At 40.0% G+C, this 19,256-nt stretch overlaps 1 protein-coding gene across 1 annotated transcript in view; it reads left to right on the forward strand.

Moving 5' to 3' along the window:
* The window catches only part of SYT16 (synaptotagmin 16), a 307,290-nt gene that overhangs the window by 228,785 nt on the left and 59,249 nt on the right, over positions 1-19,256 (forward strand). The gene's annotated exons all lie outside the window — the stretch shown is intronic.

Consider the following 19,256-nt stretch of genomic DNA (forward strand, 5'->3'; position numbering starts at 1 on the left):
TTTGATGAACAGTGGTTACTTTCCACCCCTGCTTACCAATGGGTTCTGTTCCAAGGGCGTCTTCATAAGCTACTTGGAATGTGAAAGGCTATTTCCTGTTAAGAGTTGGGGCTGTCGTCCAGACCACATAAGCCCATTTAATCTGTGTATATCAGAAATACAAGATAAAGAGTTGAATAAATTCTAGTGAAATATATAACAACCACTGGACACATCTGTGTTAAACACCCACTCTGTGCCTGATTATGGTGACAGGTACTTTTCTGTGGTTGATGCTTTGAGGGTTCCAATTCTTCCCACTATAGTTGGATGTGGCTAATTAATTACTGCTTTCATTTAATAAATATTTATTGAGCAGCTGCTGTTAGTCTGACACTACACTAGCTTGGCTGTGAGGATGCAAAGAGAGGGACTCTGCTCCCACTTTTAAAGAGCTGCCTCTCTAGAGGTGACGTGTACAAGTACATGGAGAATGTTAAATTGTTTTGGTAAAATGTTTTGACTGGGGTAAGCGCTGACAGGAGGAGGAGCAAGAATAAGGGAAAGAAACCCAAGCTCAGGTTTGTGTTTTGGAAAAGGGAGGGGAGAACAGATCCTAAAGAAGTTTAAGCATTTTGAAGAATGATGTTAAAATTAGGAGTTTGGTATTGACATACCCACTTCTATATATAAAATGAGCTTCCCTGGCAGCTTGGTGTAGAGAATCCACTTGTAATGCAAGAGACGTGGAGACATGGGTGCAGTCCTTGGATCAGGAAGATCCCTTGATCTACAGGAGGAAATGGCAACCCACTCCAGTAATCTTGCCTGAAAAATCCTGTGGACAGAAGAGACTGTTAGGCTATAGTCCATGGGGTACCAAAAGAGTCAGACAGAACTGAGCAACTAAACAAGAACAACAATATATGAACTAGATAACCAACAAGGACCTACTGTATAGCACAGGAAACTGTACTCAGTATTTTGTAATAATCTATAAGGGAAAATAATCTGAAAAGGAATATGTATAGATATATGGGCTCCCCAGGTGGCTCAGATGGTAAAGAATCTGCCTGCAATGCAGGAGACCAGGGTTTGATCCCTGGGTCAGGAAGATCCCCTGGAGAAGGACATGGCATCCCATTCCAGTATTCTTGCCTGGACAAGAATGGACAGAGGAGCCTGATGGGCTACAGTTCATGGGGCCACAAAGAGTTGGACACGACTGAATGACTAACACTTTCATATATATATACATATATATATTGTCATATATATGTATGACTGGATCATTTTGCTGTACACATGAAGCTAACACAACATTGTAAATCAGCTTTACTCCAATAAAAAATTGTGAATGGGAATAGAGGGAGCAGAGGTCATTCTGCACACAGAAACATGAGGATGGGAATAAAGGATAAAGGTTGGGAGTAGGTGGGTGCAGGATGGCCATGGTGGGGGTTGTAGTGAGACCCCGGCTGGAGGCTGGTGTTGAATGCATAAATGAAGAGCTTGGGAGGGAATGGAGGAACTGATTTTGCCAGTCGCCGTTCTGGACGTGGCAGTTGAAGCTGTGGGTGGTCTGAGATTAGCAGGTCCAGCATGTGGACTGAGCCAAGTGCTCAAGGCAGAACCCTTCAGAGCACTGGCACCAAGAGATGAGCAGGGAGGCTGCAGGGAAGCATGAGGCTGCCTTGCTGTGGAAGATCAAGGGAATAGCCTCCTCCGTGGTATCACATTTCATGTGTGGATCAATAGGTAGGACTCAAAAGCAGCAACCTCGGAGTGCATCATCAGCGGACAAGTCACTGCATTTCTTCGACATCTTTGTCTTTGAGCTGCAAGAGCAGGTCTCAGGTGCCCTGAGAACCCTGGTTTCCACATTAAGTGATTTTCAGCAGCATGGGCTTCTGACCCCTTCAGCTTAATTGTGGCAGGAACTCAGTTCACAAGGTCCTTTTACTTTTCTCATGTTTCAGTTCAGTTCAGTTGCTCAATCGTGTCTGACTCTTTGTGACCCCATGGACTGCAGCACGCCAGGCTTCCTTGTTCATCACCAACTCCAGGAGCTTGTTCAAATTCATGTCCATAGCGTCAGTGATGCCATACAACCATCTCATCCTCTGTCATCACCTTCTCCTCATGCCTTCAATCTTTCCCAGCATCAGGTCCTTTCCAAAGAGTCAGTTCTTTGCATCAGGTGGCCAAAGTGTTGGAGTTTCAGCTTCAGCATCAGTCCTTCCAATGGATATTCAGGACTGATATCCTTTAAGATGAACTGGTTTGATCTTCTTGCAGTCCAAGGGACTCTCGAGAGTCTTCTCCAACACCACAGTTCTGGTTCATTCCTGGGTTTCGGTAGATAAGCACTTCTCATGTTTACCTTGTATGTTTATAATTTCTTCAGTTACTCTGTGCTATCTCCAACCCGTAGAGTTATGTTTTATTCTAAAAATGGATTTCTTTAATATCTTAAAAGATTTTAAATATTTGAGATTCTTATATCTAAAAAAAATATTTCTCAATAAATCTTGTGGGGAAAAATTTTGCATAGCTTTTTAAACACCAACATATAATTTGGGATGTCTCTTCTAGAGATCAAACACACAAAATTAACTTTTATCTTAGATTGATATATGCAGTATTTATCCTTGATACAAGTGTACAAACCCTTATTTGGAATCTCCAAATCCAAGACCTTGAAAACCGGAATCTTTTCAAAATATCAGGGATTACTTGAACTGAGATGAGGTTATTTAGAACTTTCACTTATTTATCTTAGAGTGAATATTTGCATGTTTTAATTATTAATGCATCTTATTACAAGATGTTGCCCCAGACCCTACTGGGGTGTTAAATAGATTATGATATGTACACAGTTTTTTCCTTTTTAAAAATCCAAGAGAACATGAATTCTGAAATCTAAGTGCCAAGTGTTCCAGCTGCATGCTTGGCAGTCTTTGAAGTTACTGACCCATCTAGGCTATTTCTGCTTTCTGAGATGAGCCCACTTTTTCTGCCTGCTTTCTGGCCCTCTGAAGGCTTTTGATATCATAGAAGAGAGTTAATGGGATTATAATTGCCAGGTGAGGGCTGGGTCTATTTTTATTTGTCAACTGTGTCTGACATCAGGCCCTGGGACTGGCATCTCATGCTGTTTATTAAGCAGATGGACTTTTTTTCTAAAGCATGTTTTAAAATTATTTATTTGTGACTACACTGGGTCTTTGTTGCTGTGCCCAGGATTTCTCTAGTTGCAGCAAGTGGGGGCTAATTTCTATTTTCAGTGCATGGGCTTCTCATTGCGGTGACTCTAGAGTGTTCAGGCTTCAGTAGTTGTGGTGCGTGGGCTTAGTTGCCCTATGGCATTCAGGATCTTCGCAGACCAGAGATCAAACCCATGTTCCCTGAATTGGCAGGTGGATTCTTTAACTACTGGATCACCAGGGAAGTCCTAGCAGATGGACTTTTAAATAAGTGAATTCCTTTCCATTATCTTTCCTTTTCCTCTCCTGATTCCAGGCTTGCCTGTACCTTTGCTCTACAGTCTCTAAACAGAATGAAAGCTGTCTTTACAGGGCACAAGTTTGAATAGTAGCTTCATTCTGTAGGCAGTTCTGATCAGTGGATTTTGCTGTTTGAAGTGCATTTACAGATTCTGAGCCTCATCAGGAAAGAGGGCATAAACAGTTAGTATCCTTGGCTTCGGATATAGGAGGGAAAAGTTGTCTAGGGACACGTACCTGAATTTTGACAATCCCAGCTACTGTGGATAAGCAGAAACTCTTTGGGTCCCACTTTGATCGTGTTTGTCCTTTATCATTTGAGGCCCAGCCTTTCTTTTTTCATGGTTCCCTGGCACCTGGGGAATGAAACACCTGTTATTTGCATATTGCTTTGTATTTACCAAGTAGAATAATGTAATGGAAGGAATATGGGCTTTGGAGGCAGATAGAGCTTACACATTACTTGATTTCTGTGGATCCCAGGAACTTCTTCTGTTGAGTGAGCATATAATGGCTACCTCTGAGCATATTACTCAGTTTTAAATGGGATATTATATATAATATAATGAGTACATTGTTCAGTTCGTTCGCTTAGTTGTCTCTGACTCTTTGCGACCCCATGGACTGCAGCATGCCAAGCCTCCCTGTCCATCACCAACTCCTGGAGTTCACTCAAACTCATGTCCATTGAGTTGATGATGCCATCCAACCATCTCATCCTCTGTCGTCCCCTTCTCCTCTCATCTTCAATCTTTCCCAGCACCAGGGTCTTTTCAAATGAGTCAGCTCTTCTTATCAGGTGGCCAAAGTATTGGAGTTTCAGCTTCAATATCAGTCCTTCCAATGAACATTCAGGACTGATTTCTTTTAGGATGGACTGGTTGGATCTCCTTGCAGTTCAAGGGACTCTCAAGAGTCTTCTCCAACACCACAGTTCAAAAGCATCAATTCTTCAGCACTCAGCTTTCTTTCTAGTTCAACTCTCACATCCATACATAACTACTGGAAAAACCATAGCCTTGACTAGATGGACCTTTGTTGGCAAAGTACTGTCTCTGCTTTTTAATGTGCTGTCTAGGTTGGTCATAGCTTTTCTTCCAAGGAGTAAGCGTCTTTTAATTTCATGGCTGCAATCACCATCTGCAGTGATTTTGGAGCCCCCAAAAATGAAGTCTGCCACTGTTTCCAGTGTTTTTCCGCCTATTTGCCATGAAGTGATGGGACTGGATGCCATGACCTTAGTTTTCTGAATGTTGAGCTTTAAGCCAACTTATTCACTCTCCTTTTTCACTTTCATCAAGAGGCTCTTTAATTCTTCTTCACTTTCTGCCATAAGGGTGGGGTCATCTGCATATCTGAGGTTATTGATATTTCTCCTGGCAATCTTGATTCCAGCTTGTGCTTCCTCCAGCCCAGGTTTTCTCATGATGTACTCTGCATATAAGTTAAATAAGCAGGGTGACAATATGCAGCCTTGATGTACTCCTTTTCCTATTTGGAACCAGTCTGTTTTCCATGTCCAGCTCTAACTGTTGCTTCCTGACCTGCATACAGGTTTCTCAAGAGGCAGGTCAGATGGTCTGGTATTCCCATCTCTTTCAGAATTTTCCACAGTTTATTGTGATCCACACAGTCAAAGGCTTTGGCATAGTCAATAAAGCAGAAGTAGATATTTCTCTGGAACTCTCTTGCTTTTTAGATGATTCAGCGGATGTTGGCAATTTGATCTCTGGTTCCTCTGCCTTTTCTAAAACCAGGTTGAATATCTGGAAGTTCACGGTTCACTTATTGCTGAAGCCTGGCTTGGAGAATTTTAAGCATTACTTTGCTACTGTGTGAGATGAGTGCAATAGTGTGGTAGTTTAAGCATTCTTTGGCATTGCCTTTCTTTGGGATTGGAATGAAAACTGACCATTTCCAGTCCTGTGGCCACTGCTGAGTTTTCCAAATTTGCTGGCATATTGAGTGTAGCACTTTCACAGCATCATCTTTTAGGATTTGAAATAGCTCAACTGGAATTCCATCACCTCCACTAGTTTTGTTCATAATGATGCTTCCTAAGGCCCACTTGACTTCACATTCCAGGAATGTGAAGTCACATTGTGGCTCTGGGTGAGTGATCACACCATTGTGATTTTCTGGATCGTGAAGATATTATTTGTACGGTTTTTCTGTGTATTCTTGCCACCTCTTCTTAATATCTTCTGCTTCTGTTAGGTCCATACCATTTCTGTCCTTTACCGAGCCCATCTTTGCATGAAATGTTCCCTTGTTATCTCTAATTTTCTTGAGGAGATCTCTAGTCTTCCCCGTTCTGTTGTTTTCCGCTATTTCTTTGCACTGATCACTGAGGAAGGCTTTCTTATCTCTCCTTGATATTCTTTGGAACTCTGCATTCAAATGCGTATATCTTTCCTTTTCTCCTTTGTTTTTGTGGTTTAGTAAATTTTGCTTTTAGAGTCCTTTGCCTACAAATGATTGCTCTTTTTTTTTTAATTTTTTAATTTAATTTAATTTAATTTTTTAAATTTTATTTTATTTTTAAACTTTAAAATACTGTATTAGTTTTGCCAAATATCGAAATGAATCCACCACAGGTATACCCGCGTTCCCCATCCTGAACCCTCTTCCCTCCTCCCTCCCCTAATGATTGCTCTTGTTCCTCACCAAAACCTTAAAAAAGGGGAAGGCAGGGATCATTATTTTCATATGAAGAACTGAAGCCTCAGAAAAGTCAAGTAACAAAGGACAAGTCACACAGCTAACATGTGGCAGGATCAAGGCTAAAACCTGTCTTTTGATTCTAAATTCTTTGGCTTTTCACTTCCTATCTTCATAAGTGAAGGAAAATATTTCTGAACATAAAGTGAATTTTGGATGGAGCTGAGTTCAGTTCAGCCAGTGCTTTCAGGATGCTGACAGAGTCAAGGGCACCGAGCTCCATCTTGGGGCTGTAAAGGCCTATCATGGACTCTGCCTCCAGAGAATCATGGTATTTAAGGGACAAAACATGGGGCAGCTTTGTCAGTATGAAATAAATGCTGTGGAATCAGAGAGCAGTTGTGGTATTTGGGGCCCTAGTTGTGGTATTTGTGGTATTTGGTTGCTTTAAACTGTGTTTGTACTCAGATGCTCAGTGGTTTCTGACTCTTAAAGTATCACAAATTTCTTTTAAACTGAGAGAACCCTAACAGGTTAGCTTACTCACATTAGCTGTGCTGTAAATGTGTTTGGGTTCAGCGGATACATCAGCTGTGTGGGAGGAATCAAGGATATAATTCAGCAGGGGAAATAAGGCATAAGTGAATAAAATGTTAATAAAGATTTTAAAATAGTTAGTCAAGCTAGAAGACATATCACAGAGCAGTACATACTTATTTGCTTAATGAATTATGTAGACAGCATTTCTTGTAGAAATTCAGAGAAGAGAGCGATATAAAGTTCCTTGGCCAAGATTTTATAATTCTGTATTGTCAGGGGAAAGTCTAAAATAGAGATCTCTTAACTCTCACCTGTAATACTCTTTGCACTTGACTACACCAGTCAGAATCCTTTTGGGTGCAAGTGACAGAAATTAAATCAAAAGGGGCTCAAGTGTGCATGCTCGTGTGCATGCACGCGTGCACACACACACACATACACACACACTAGAGTTTTTTAGTTCACAGAAGTGAAAAGCCCAGTGAATTGTGCTTCCAAATGAAAACGATTGGCTCTACTTCACAGGGGGTCTTAGTATTTAGAATCCAAAATTCTTGATTCTACTGTTTTTTGTGCTGGTTTTTTTCTCAGGCAGACTGTCTCCTAGGTGATGGCAGATACAGGCCTATATCCTACTACCTTAACCTCAGCTGCAGGAGTGTGTGTGTGTGTTTAGTGGCTCAGTTGTGTCCAACTCTTTGTGACCCCATGGACTGCAGCCTACCAGGCTCCTCTGTCCATAGAATTTTTCAGACAAGAATATTGGAGTGGGTTGCCATTTCCTACTCCAGGGAATCTTCCTGACCCAGGGGTCGAACCTACCACTGTGCCACCTGGGAAGCTTTTTTTAATATCTCCAGTAGAGTTCTAGGGCTTCTCTGGTGGCTCAGATGGTAAAGAATCTGCATGCAATGCAGGAGACCTAGGTTCAACCCCTGGGTTGAACCCCTGGGTTGGGAAGATTCCTTGGAGAAGGGAATGGCTACCCACTCCAGTATTCTTGCCTAGATAATTCCATGGATAGAGGAACTGGGCAGGCTACAATGCATGGGGTCACAAAGAGTTGGACATGATTGAGTGACTAATGCATACACATTGCAAAGTTCTGAGGTTAGCTCTCATTGCCAGTGTCTGAGTTATTTGCCTACTCAAACCTCATGGAGGCATGTTTTCATAAAAGAAAACCAGATGTCTTTCCTGAGAGAGAAAGATTCTGAAATGTCAAAATTAACATCTGTATATTGTAACACATATGTAAAACTTCAGTTCAGTTCAGTTCAGTCACTCAGTCGTGTCCGACTTTTTGCGACCCCATGAATCGCAGCACACCAGGCCTCCCTGTCCATCACCAACTCCTGGAGTTCACTCAAACTCATGTCCGTAGAGTTGGTGATGCCATCCAGCCATCTCATTCTCTGTCATCCCCTTCTCCTGCCCCCAATCCCTCCTAGCATCAGGGTCTTTTCCAATGAGTCAACTCTTCGCATGAGGTGGCCAAAGTACTGGAGTTTCAGCTTTAGCATCAGCCCTTCCAAAGAATACCCAGGACTGATCTCCTTCAGAATGGACTGGTTGGATCTCCTTGCAGTCCAAGGGACTCTCAAGAGTCTTCTCCAACACCACAGTTCAAAAGCATCAGTTCTTCGGTGCTCAGCTTTCTTCACAGTCTAACTCTCACAGACATCCATGACTACTGGAAAAACCATAGCCTTGACTAGATGGACCTTTGTTGGCAAAGTAATGTCTCTGCTTTTGAATATGCTATCTGGGTTGGTCATAACTTTCCTTCCAAGGAGTAAGCGTCTTTTAATTTCATGGCTGCAATCACCATCTGCAGTGATTTTGGAGTCCAAAAAAATAAAGTCTGACACTGTTTCCACTGTTTCCCCATCTATTTGCTACGAAGTGATGGGACCAGATGCCATGATCTTAGTTTTCTGAATGTTGAGCTTTAAGCCAACATTTTCACTCTCCACTTTTACTTTCATCAAGAGGCTTTTGAGTTCCTCTTCACTTTCTGCCATAAGGGTGGTGTCATCTGTATATCTGGGGTTATTAATATTTCTCCCGGGAATCTTGATTCCAGCTTGTGCTTCTTCCAGCCCAGCATTTCTCATGATGTACTCTGCATATAAATTAAATAAGCAGGGTGACAATATACAGCCTTGACGTACTTTTCCTATTTGGAACCAGTCTGTTGTAAAACTTGGGACACTTAAAAAAATTTAAAAGAACCTAAGTCTTTGTGTATTTACCCACATAGTAATTTCAGGTGCTCTTCATTTCTTTGTGTAGATGCAGATTTATGTCTAGTATCATTTTTCTTCTGTTTGAAGGACTTTTTAACTTTTTTTTTTTTTTGCCACTTAGATTCTTTCTGAAGTCTTTATTTTGCCTTGTATTTTGAAAGATATTTTCTCTAGGTCTAGAATACTTTCAGCTTTTTCTTCTAGCACTTTAAAAATATTTTTTCACTGTGAGATTTCACAATGAGAAGTCTCCTAACATTCTTGTCTACATTTCTCTGTTCATAGTGTCTTTTTTCCCCCTCTATTTAAAAAAAAATCAGTAGACTACTTTCCCAGAGCAGTTTTAGGTTTACAGAAAAATTAAGTAAAAAGTATGAAAAGTTCCCAAATACTCTCTTCCAGCCTTGTTTCTCCTGTTATTTATCTTAGATTGTTGTGGTACTTTCGTTATAATTGATGAAGCAGTATTGATACATTATTGTTGACTAGTTCATAGTCTATATTAGGGTTCATTGTGTTGTTTTGTTTCTGACCATCTCCAACTGGTTTTTTGGAGAAGGCAATGGCAACCTACTCCAGTAGTCTTGCCTGGAAAATCCCATGGACAGAGGAGCCTGGTAGGCTGCAGTCCATGGGGTGGGTCGCGAAGAGTCGGGCAGGACTGAGCAACTTCACTTTCACTTTTCACTTTCATGCATTGGAGAAGGAAATGGCAACCCACTCCAGTATTCTTGCCTGGAAAATTCCAGGGACAGAGGAGCCTAGTGGGCTGCCATCTATGGGGTCGAACAGAGTCGGACACGACTGAAGCGACTTAGCAGACCAACTGGTTTTTAGCAATTTGGTTATGATTTGCCTTAGTGTAGTTTTCCCATATTTCTTGGACTTAGGATGTTTTCTACGTCTTGAATTGGTGGGTTTATAATTTGCATCAAATATGGAAAAGTTTGGCCGTGATTTCTTCACATATTTTTCCTGCTCCCCTCTCTCCTTCAGGGTCATCAATTATATATATTTTGCTAAGTCACTTCAGTCGTGTCCGACTCTGTGCAACCCCATAGACTGCAGCCCACCAGGCTCCCCCGTCCCTGGGATTCTCCAGGCAAGAACACTGGAGTGGGTTGCCATTTCCTTTTCCAATGCATGAAGGTGAAAAGTGAAAATGAAGTCACTCAGTCGTGTCTGACTCTTAGCAACCCCATGGACTGCAGCCTACCAGGCTCCTCCCTCCATGGGATTTTCCAGGTAAGAGTACTGGAGTGGGGTGCCATTGCCTTCTCTGATATATATTTTATGCTACCTCAAATTGTGCCACTGCTACTGACACTCTATTCATCTTTGCCCAATGATTATATTTCTCAGTGTTTCATTTTGAATTGCTTTTACCGTTTTCAAGCTCACTACTCTTTTCTTCTTTATTGTCCAATTCTGTGATTAATCCCAATCAGTGTTAGTTTTTTCATTTTAGTGTAGTTCTCAGCTTCAAAATTTTCATTTGACTCTCTACTTATTGTGTTCGTAATGTCTTCTAACTTCTTGAATACATGGAATACAGTGATAGTCACTGTTTTAATGTCCTTGGCTAAGAATTGCCTATGTTTTCTATTATCTGTGTCATTTCTTATTCCATTTCAATTGATTGACTTTCCCCCTCATTACACACAATATCTTTCTGCTTCTCAATGTGCCTAGAAAGTTTTGATTGAATGTCATACATCATGAATTTTATCTTGTTGCATGTTGGATATAGAAATATTCTTAAGTGTTGCTCTGAGTTGTGGTTAAACAATTTGAAAACTGCTTGATCCTTTTAGGTCTTTGTTTTAAGCCTTTTTAGGTAGGACCTAAGTAATGTTTGATCTAGATTTAATTGTTCTTCCCCACTGAGCCAAAACCCTTCTGAGTGGTTTACTCAATGCCACATCAATTATAAGATTTTCTACTCTAGCTAGTTGGACCAGAGCACTATTCTTGACTCTGGGTGAGTTCAAGGGACTGTTTCCTGACCAGTTTGAGTGGTTCTTTCCATAGTTTGCTCACTTACCAGTTTTCAGCTGAAAACTCAAGTATGGCAGATCTCTAGATTTCTCTCTCTTTTTAGCTCTCCTCTTTAATACTGTTTCCTGAGCTTTCATATTGTGGCACCCCTGGCTTCTTAGCTTTATCACCTCAAATCAGGGAGACCACCAACCTTGCCTGGGTTCCCCTTCCCTAGACAATGGCTTCAAAACATTCTCCGTGTAATCAGCTTGGACTATCATAGGACTTACTTGCTTATATCTCATCTCTTAGGAATTGCTATTTTTTATTGCCTTTGTTTAGTATTTTTCGAGCCATGAGTTATGGCCAGGTTTTTAGTTGTTTCATGTGAGAGAGCAGACTTAGTATTTGTTTTTCTGTCTTGATCAGAGGCAGAGATCTCCTTAATGAACTCTTAATTTAAAATTGACCTCAATTCTTTTTTTTTTAACTTAGTTTGATCTTTTGGAATTTTATTCCTTGTTTTCCAAGTTTTACATAGTCTCTGAAAGTGAAAGCGTTAGTCATGTCCGACTCTTTGTGACCCCATGGACTATAGCCCACCAGGCTCCTCTGTCCATGGAATTTTCTAGGCAAGAATACTGAAGTGGGTTGCCATTCCCTTCTCCAGGAGATATTTCTGACCCAAGGATGGAACCTGAATCTTCTGCATTGCAGGAGAATTCTTCACCATCTGAGCAACCTGGTATAGTCTGTAAGGAATGTTAAAGTTTATCTTTGAGTGTGATGAATGGTAGATTATCTATTTCAGGTTGACAATGTTTCTTTTTATTCCTAGTATCTGAAGAGTTTTTTTTTTTAATCGCAAAAACTCTTGAAAGTGTTGAAATTTACTTAATGATTTTATACATCTATTGAGATGATTATATTAGCGTGATTATTTATACTTTAGATAATTTCCAAGTATTTAAATGTCTCTCAATTTTTATTTTCAGTGCATTTTTAAAAATACATTTCAATTTTGTTTGCTGCTCTTTAGGATGTTTATAACTAGGATCATCAGAAATTGAGTTACTATATAAATTACCTTCTTTGATTTCATAAATGATATGGGTTTTCCCTTCTAGAATAGCTTATATAAAAGAGCAAGTTACCTTCCTTTGAAGGCTAGAAAAAGTCATATAAATCCATCTGCATGTGATATGTCCCTTTTGAATTGTTTTTCTACATTTTACTTTTTTTAGTGGTTATTGGTCTATGTGTTTTCTATTTTTTCTTTTCAAAAAACATTTAAATCTTTTTTCTCTTGTGATTCTTAAATGCCCACAGTGTCTATAGTTATATTTGTCTGAATCAACCTTGTCAATGGTTTATCTTTAAAAGATAGTTTTTATAATATCTTCTGTATTTTTTAGTGTTTTCTTTATAGTTATATATTTTTTTTAATATTTGCTTTCTTCTTTTCTATTTCTTCTGTGTAGTTTGGTTTAATCTGTTGATCAATAATACCTTGAGTTGACATTTCTATCATATTAATTTTTTCATCTTTTTCTTGACTCATAATATATACTCTAAATTAATCCATAAATTTTCTTTAAGTACCACTTTAACTATATCCCACAAGTATATGATATGTGATGTGTTCATTATTTTTTAGTTATTAATATTTTATCATTCCAATTAGGGTTTCTTTTTTTGACCCATCAATTATTTAAAATTGTGGTTTCTGGTTTCCAGAAGCATTTTTATAATTTAAAAAAGTCTTGTTTTATTTCTAACTGCATTGAAATTAAAATGTGGTCTAACTGTATTTTTGAAGCTTCTTTTGTGGCCTGATACATGGCTGATTTTTATAACTCTTCCACATATGCTTACGATTACTATATATTCTTAGATTGTTTTGCATTTCACCTCATGCTAGTTTAATGCCTCTTATGTATTATCTTCTGTGTGTTTGTGGGTGAGCTCATCTTCAGAAGGCATTTGTTTTTGAATGTGGTGATGGATATAATCCCCTGTACTTTTGCTTATGGAAGTGAACAATTTTGTACTTGCCTCTGTTAGTACAAAATCTCTTGGATTTGCTTAGTAATTTCTTGCTTTCAGATTTCTGCCCTGCATTGATATTATACTTCTGTAAGAGGTAAAGACTTGATGTTTTTATTTCTCACAGGATAATTTTTTTTTCCATTCACAGCTTCAAACAAATAGCAAGCTTTCTTCCCACTTCTCTAAGTACAAACTGTTAGATGAAATTTTACTAGTCCTCTTTTCAAAGAAAGGGGCAGCATTTTTTAAAGAGTAATAGTCTTTTTTTTTTTTGCTTCCTTAGTCACTTTTATTTTTTTAATTTATTTATTTTAACTGGAAGCTAATTACTTTACAATATTATAGTGGTTTTGCCATACATTGACATGAATCAGCCATGGGTGTAAATGAAGAATAGAAGTCTTATGCTGAGGTGCTGAATCCAGCCTTGCATGATCCCAAGGCTATTCATATCTGAGATATCAGTCTGTGACCTGCAAACAAGTTGGCTACCCCTCTGGGCTAATACCAGGTGTCTTTCTAATTTTATCGGCATTTCTGTGAGTTTGTAGTACAAGAGGTTCTGTATGGCCTCAGGCTTCTGAATAGCAAGAACAAAAAGCTGGTCTAATTTTTAAGGAGGAGTAAACTGAGGTTTATTGATGACCCAAGATTATTCAACTGGAAATTGTCAGAGCTAGGATTAAAACTTGTGCATGCTCTGCTTCTTCTTGGCATTCTTCCTCCCTTTGGCTTTTATATGGTATTTGTGATAGTTAATTTTATATATCAACTTGACTGGGCCATGAGGTAACAAGATTGTTAGTCAAATATTCTGAGTGTGTCTGGGCGGATGTTTGTGATGAGGTTAACATTTGAATTACTAGGAAGAAAGCTAGTGGAGGTGATTGAATTCCAGCTGAGCTATTTCAAATCCTAAAAGATGATGCCGTGAAAGTGCAGCACTCAATATGTCAGCAAATTTGGAAAACTCAGCAGTGGCCACAGTACTAGAAAATGTCAGTTTTCATCCCAATCCCAAAGAAAGGCAATGCCAAAGAATGTTCAAACTACTTCACAATTGCACTCATCTCACACGCTAGCAAAGTAAGGCTCAAAATTCTCCAAGCCAGGCTTCAACAGTACATGAACTGAGAACTTCCATATGTTCACTCTGGGTTTAGAAAAGGCAGAGGAAACACAGAGATCAATTTACCAACATTTGTTGGATCATAGAAAAAGCAAGAGAGTTCCAGAAAAATATCTACTTCTGCTTTATTTACTATGCCTAAAACTTTGACTATGTGGAACACAACAAACTGTGGAAAATTCTTCAAGAGATGGAAATACCAGACCACCTTACCTGCCTCCTGACAAACCTGTATGCGAGATAAGAAGCAACAGTTAGACTGGACATGGAACAACGGTCTGGTTCCAAATTGGGAAAGGAGCACATCAAGGCTCCTTTGATTTTGACATATTGTCACCTTGATTATTTAACTTATATGCTGAGTACATCATGTGAAATGCTGGGCTGGATGAAGTATAAGCTGGAATCAAGATTGCCAGGAGAAATATCAATAACTTCACATATGCAGAAGACACTACACTTATGGCAGAAAGTGAAGAGGAACTAAAGAGCCTATTGATGAAAGTGAAACAGAAGAGTGAAAAAGCTGGCTTAAAACTCAACATTGAAAACAACTAAGATCATGGCACCGGTCCCATCACTTCATGGGAAATAGATGGGGAAACAGTGGAAACAGTGTCAGACTTTATTTTTCTGGGCTCCAAAATCACTGCAGATGGTGACTGCAGCCATGAAATTAAAAGATGCTTGCTCCTTGGAAGAAAAGCTGTGAAAAGCCTGCTGCTGCTGCTAAGTCGCTTCAGTCATGTCCGACTCTGTGCGACCCCATAGACGGCAGCCCACCAGGCTCCCCCGTCCCTGGGATTCTCCAGGCAAGAACATTGAAGTCGGTTGCCATTTCCTTCTCCAATGCATGAAAGTGAAAAGTGAAAGTGAAGTCGTTCAGTCGTGTCCAACTCCTAGCGACCCCATGGACTGCAGCCTACCAGGCTCCTCTGTCCATGGGATTTTCCAGGCAAGAGTACTGGAGTGGGGTGCCATTGCCTTGAAAAGCCTAGACAGCATTTTAAAAAGCAGAGACATTACTTTACCAGCAAATGTCCATCTAGTCAAGGCTGTGGTTTTTCCAGTAATTATGTATGGATGTGAGAGTTGGATTCTAAAGAAAGCTGAGCATCAAAGAATTGATGCTTTTGAACTGTGGTGTTAGAGAACACTCTTGAGAGTCCCTTGAACTGCAATAATATCAAACCAGTCCATCCTAAAGGAAATCAGTCCTGAATATTCATTGGATGGACGGGTGCTGAAACTGAAGCTCTAATACTTTCACCTCTGATGTGAAGAACTGACTCTTTAGAAAAGACTCTGATGCTGGGAAAGATTGAAGGCAGGAGGAGAAGGGGACAACAGAGGATGAGACAGTTGGATGGCGTCACCGACTCGATGGACATGAGTTTGAGCAAGCTTTAGGAGTTGGTGACAGACAGGGAAGCCTGTTGTGCTGTAGTCCATGGGATCACAAAGAGTCAGACACAACTGAGCGACTGAACTGAACTAACATTTGAACTGGTCAACAGAATAAAGCAGATTGCCCTCCCTAAGGTGGGTGTGCCTTACCTAATCAACTGAAAACCTGAGCAAGGGGGAGCTCTGCCTGCTTGACTCCTTGAGCTGGAACATTGATCTTCTCCTGCCCTCAGACTGGAACTTATACCATTGGCTCTCCTGGTTCTCTCAGTCAGGATGGAATGACTCACTGGCTCTCCCAGGTCTCCAGCTTGCCAACTGCAGTTTTTTGGACTTTTCTGCTTCCATAATTACATGGGAGCCAGTTGTGTGTGTGTGTATGTATTTTTTTTCTACTTTGGTTCTGTTACTCTAGAGAACTCCAACTAATATGGTATTATACTGATTTTAAGTTTATGTGTTTATCAATTACTGAAGCATTTGTTTTATTTCTAATTGTATGTTAGACACTAAGAGGACAGACTAGAGAACAATGAGTTAAGACTGCAATTCTTTGAAGGTGTTAGAGAAGTCACAGCTACAGAAAAACCCACTTAGAAAATGTAAGTAAGAAAAGTCATAGAAGGTAAACTGTTCATGGCAGTTAAGAATATAGAGAGAACAAGGGACATTACTGTACCCAGGGCAGCATTTCTCATTCAGTGGTGCTAGGCTTGTTCAACTGGTTCAGTGTCTGAAAATTGAGGTGTTTTTTTGTGGTACCCTATGAAATTTTAATGCATTTATTTGCATCATTTTATCAGTAGAAACTATAGCTGGACTGTGTAAGCCATGTAATAGTCATAGCCATGAGTATGCATGTGCATGACAAAGCATGTTAAAGAAAGAGGCATGATATGTTGTTGTTATTTAGTCACTAAGTCATGCCTGACTCTTGAGATCTCATGGACTGTAGCCTGCTAGGCTCCTCTGGGATTTCCCAGGCAAGAATACTAGAGTGGGTTGTCATTTCCTTCTGCTGGGGATCTAGACCTAGGGACCAAACCCATGTCTCCTGCATTGGCAGGCAGATTCTTTACTACTAAGCCACCAGGGAAGCCCTGCCACTGCTCCTAAGTCACTTCATAGAAGCATGATAAATGATGTTCATATTTCTTTGTTCATATTCATTTCTGTTATTACCTACTTGTGCTTATCAGCATATGTGTGATAATAGGCACCCAAAGCATATGGGCATCCAAAGCTGTATGGGAAAAAATGGAACATTTAGAAAATATTCCATTAATTTTTCTGAAAATGGAGAAACATTATTTATTATCTAATTTTCAGGGAGATTATTAGGGGGGCTATTATTATGATATGTGCATACCACCACTGAATATCTGATGTGCAAATTGTGTGACTTTTGGAATAGAGCTTTTCTGCTTTTATTTTTCCTCAAAAAGCTGTTACTTAGCTAAGTGAGTATGTTCAGTCTATATTTTTTTCAGTTATCATGATATGTTTGGGTATATTTACTGTGAATTTGGTGCTGAAGACACGGAAATTACCTTATAGAAATTATCACTGTAGCTTGACTGGGCTACAGTTGAGTTTTACCTCAAGATAAAACAACTTTGGAAATTGCCTTAAGGATGATTTGCTGCATGGAATGGGAAGATGAGTGAATAAATTGAACAATTATTATAGAAATCTAGAAACTCAACACCTGCAAAGTATGCGATCTGTTCAGTATCTTTCTCAGCCTTGCTAATATATCCCAAGCCCTTCATTTTAGTATCCATGGCAATGAGATTTTTTTTTTCTTCTTAATCAGAATGTTTGTAAGTTAAAATGTTGATTCACATTTGCTTATAAGGATTCATTCGAGTGAGAGAGAACTATTGGGGGTTGGGTAAAAGAAAGCAAGAACAAGCATTCTGGTTTCATGTTTTCTCTGCATGTGCAGAAATTTAATTATCAGGTCACTTCATTCTCAGCAGAGTAAATTACAGTCCTGGTCATTAATTTGTATGTAAATACCACCATTGTAGGAAGACAACACAACGCTTGAGTCCTATCAAGAGATGCCCTTGTAGGAGGCATACAAATTATCAGAGCTTATCGGGCAAGTAAATGATTTAGCACTTACTTTAGTTCAGATTTGGAGAAGGAAATGGCAACCCACTCCAGTGTTCTTGCCTGGAGAGTCCCAGGGACGGCGGAGCCTGGTGGGCTGCCGTCTCTGGGGTCGCAGAGTCGGACACGACTGAAGTGACTTAGCAGCAGCAGCAGCAGCAACTAGTTCAGGTTAGCCCTGTTACAACAATCAAACAGCTTAGAGTAATTGTCAAAGCCAAGTGTTCAGAAAACATTTTTATTTGAGAGACTCCAAAATAGTGAGAAATGAGGACCCAATGAGTACAAATATAGGTCTTACTCAGAATACTACCTGGAGAGAAGGCTTTTTGTAATCTTCCCAGTCAGACCTGTTCTTCCCTAGTGGCTCAGCTGGTAAAGAATCTGCCTGCAATGCAGGAGATCTGGGTTTGATCCCTGGGTTGGGAAGATACTCTGGAGAAGGGAACAGCTACCCACTCCAGTATTCTGGTCTGGAAAATTTCATGGACTGTATCAAAGAATCAGACCTGACTGAGTGATTTTCACTTTCAATGTGTATGTGTGTTAGTCTCTCAGTCATGTCTGACTCTTTGCGACCCCGTGGACTGTAGCCCGCCAGGCTCCTTTGTCCATGGGATTCTCCAGGCAAGACTACTGGAGTGGGTTGCCATTTCCTTCTCCCTCTCAATCCTTTCATGTTGCTTCATTTCTTATCCTGGGTTAGTAGCCTGGAAGGGAAGAGAAATAAGCTTCAATGAGGCTATAGTAGCCCTGGATAGAGGACCATTCACATAGCTAGCTTTACACATTAACTAGCTTTACACATATCTGTCCAGAGATGCCAGGAAAACTGGGGGCTTATTTGGCAAACACTTGGCTCACGAGAATAAACAGTGAGCTGAATGTGGCAGCAGGGGAATCCAGGCTGTGTCAGCATTATCTGTCTGAAGGGCTCTTTAGGTTTGACTTGAGTTAGTGGCTCCTGACTGTTGCAAATAGGGTCCAGTAACTGGGGACACAGAGGAGTCAGACAAGAACTACATTGTGGCCTACATCTCAAGGTTTATCTAGTAACTCGAATATAAATCAGAAAGCCAGGAGAGTTTCCCAGGAGGACACAGAGGGGATCAGAGAGACATTCCATTTGGTGTGGTCCTCAAACTTCTCTCCTTGGGCTAGAGCAGAAGGACAAGTGCTAGATTTCATTGGTTTTGAGTTTTCTCAATTGCCCAGAAATGGCTGGGAATATTTGAGTTGGTAAGGGGAAGACAGAACTTCAGTACCTTGCAGTGGGGGAGAGAGAGAAGGCTGCCATGGGAACCAGCTTTACTTCGATTCACATTTTAAAAGCTTTACCAAGGTGCAATTGATAAACCACACACGTATACAATGTCCAATTTGTCAATTTTGACATTCTGTGAAACCATCACAAGAAGCAAGAAAACGAACATTTTTATCACTCCGATAGTATCCTCATTCTCCTTCGTAATCCATTGTTCTCTGTAACTTCCCCCTTGCCCCCCTCTAGGCAACCACTGATCTATTTTCCGACATAGTGTCCTAGTTTAAATTTTCTAGAATAGTATATAAATGGAATTATGTTATTTGTACTCTTTTGACTTTTTTCCCACTACTCTTAGCTTAATGTTTTTGAGA

This window comes from Bos taurus, chromosome 10 (genome assembly GCF_002263795.3).
Source record: "Bos taurus isolate L1 Dominette 01449 registration number 42190680 breed Hereford chromosome 10, ARS-UCD2.0, whole genome shotgun sequence".
NCBI classification, from domain to species: domain Eukaryota; kingdom Metazoa; phylum Chordata; class Mammalia; order Artiodactyla; family Bovidae; genus Bos; species Bos taurus.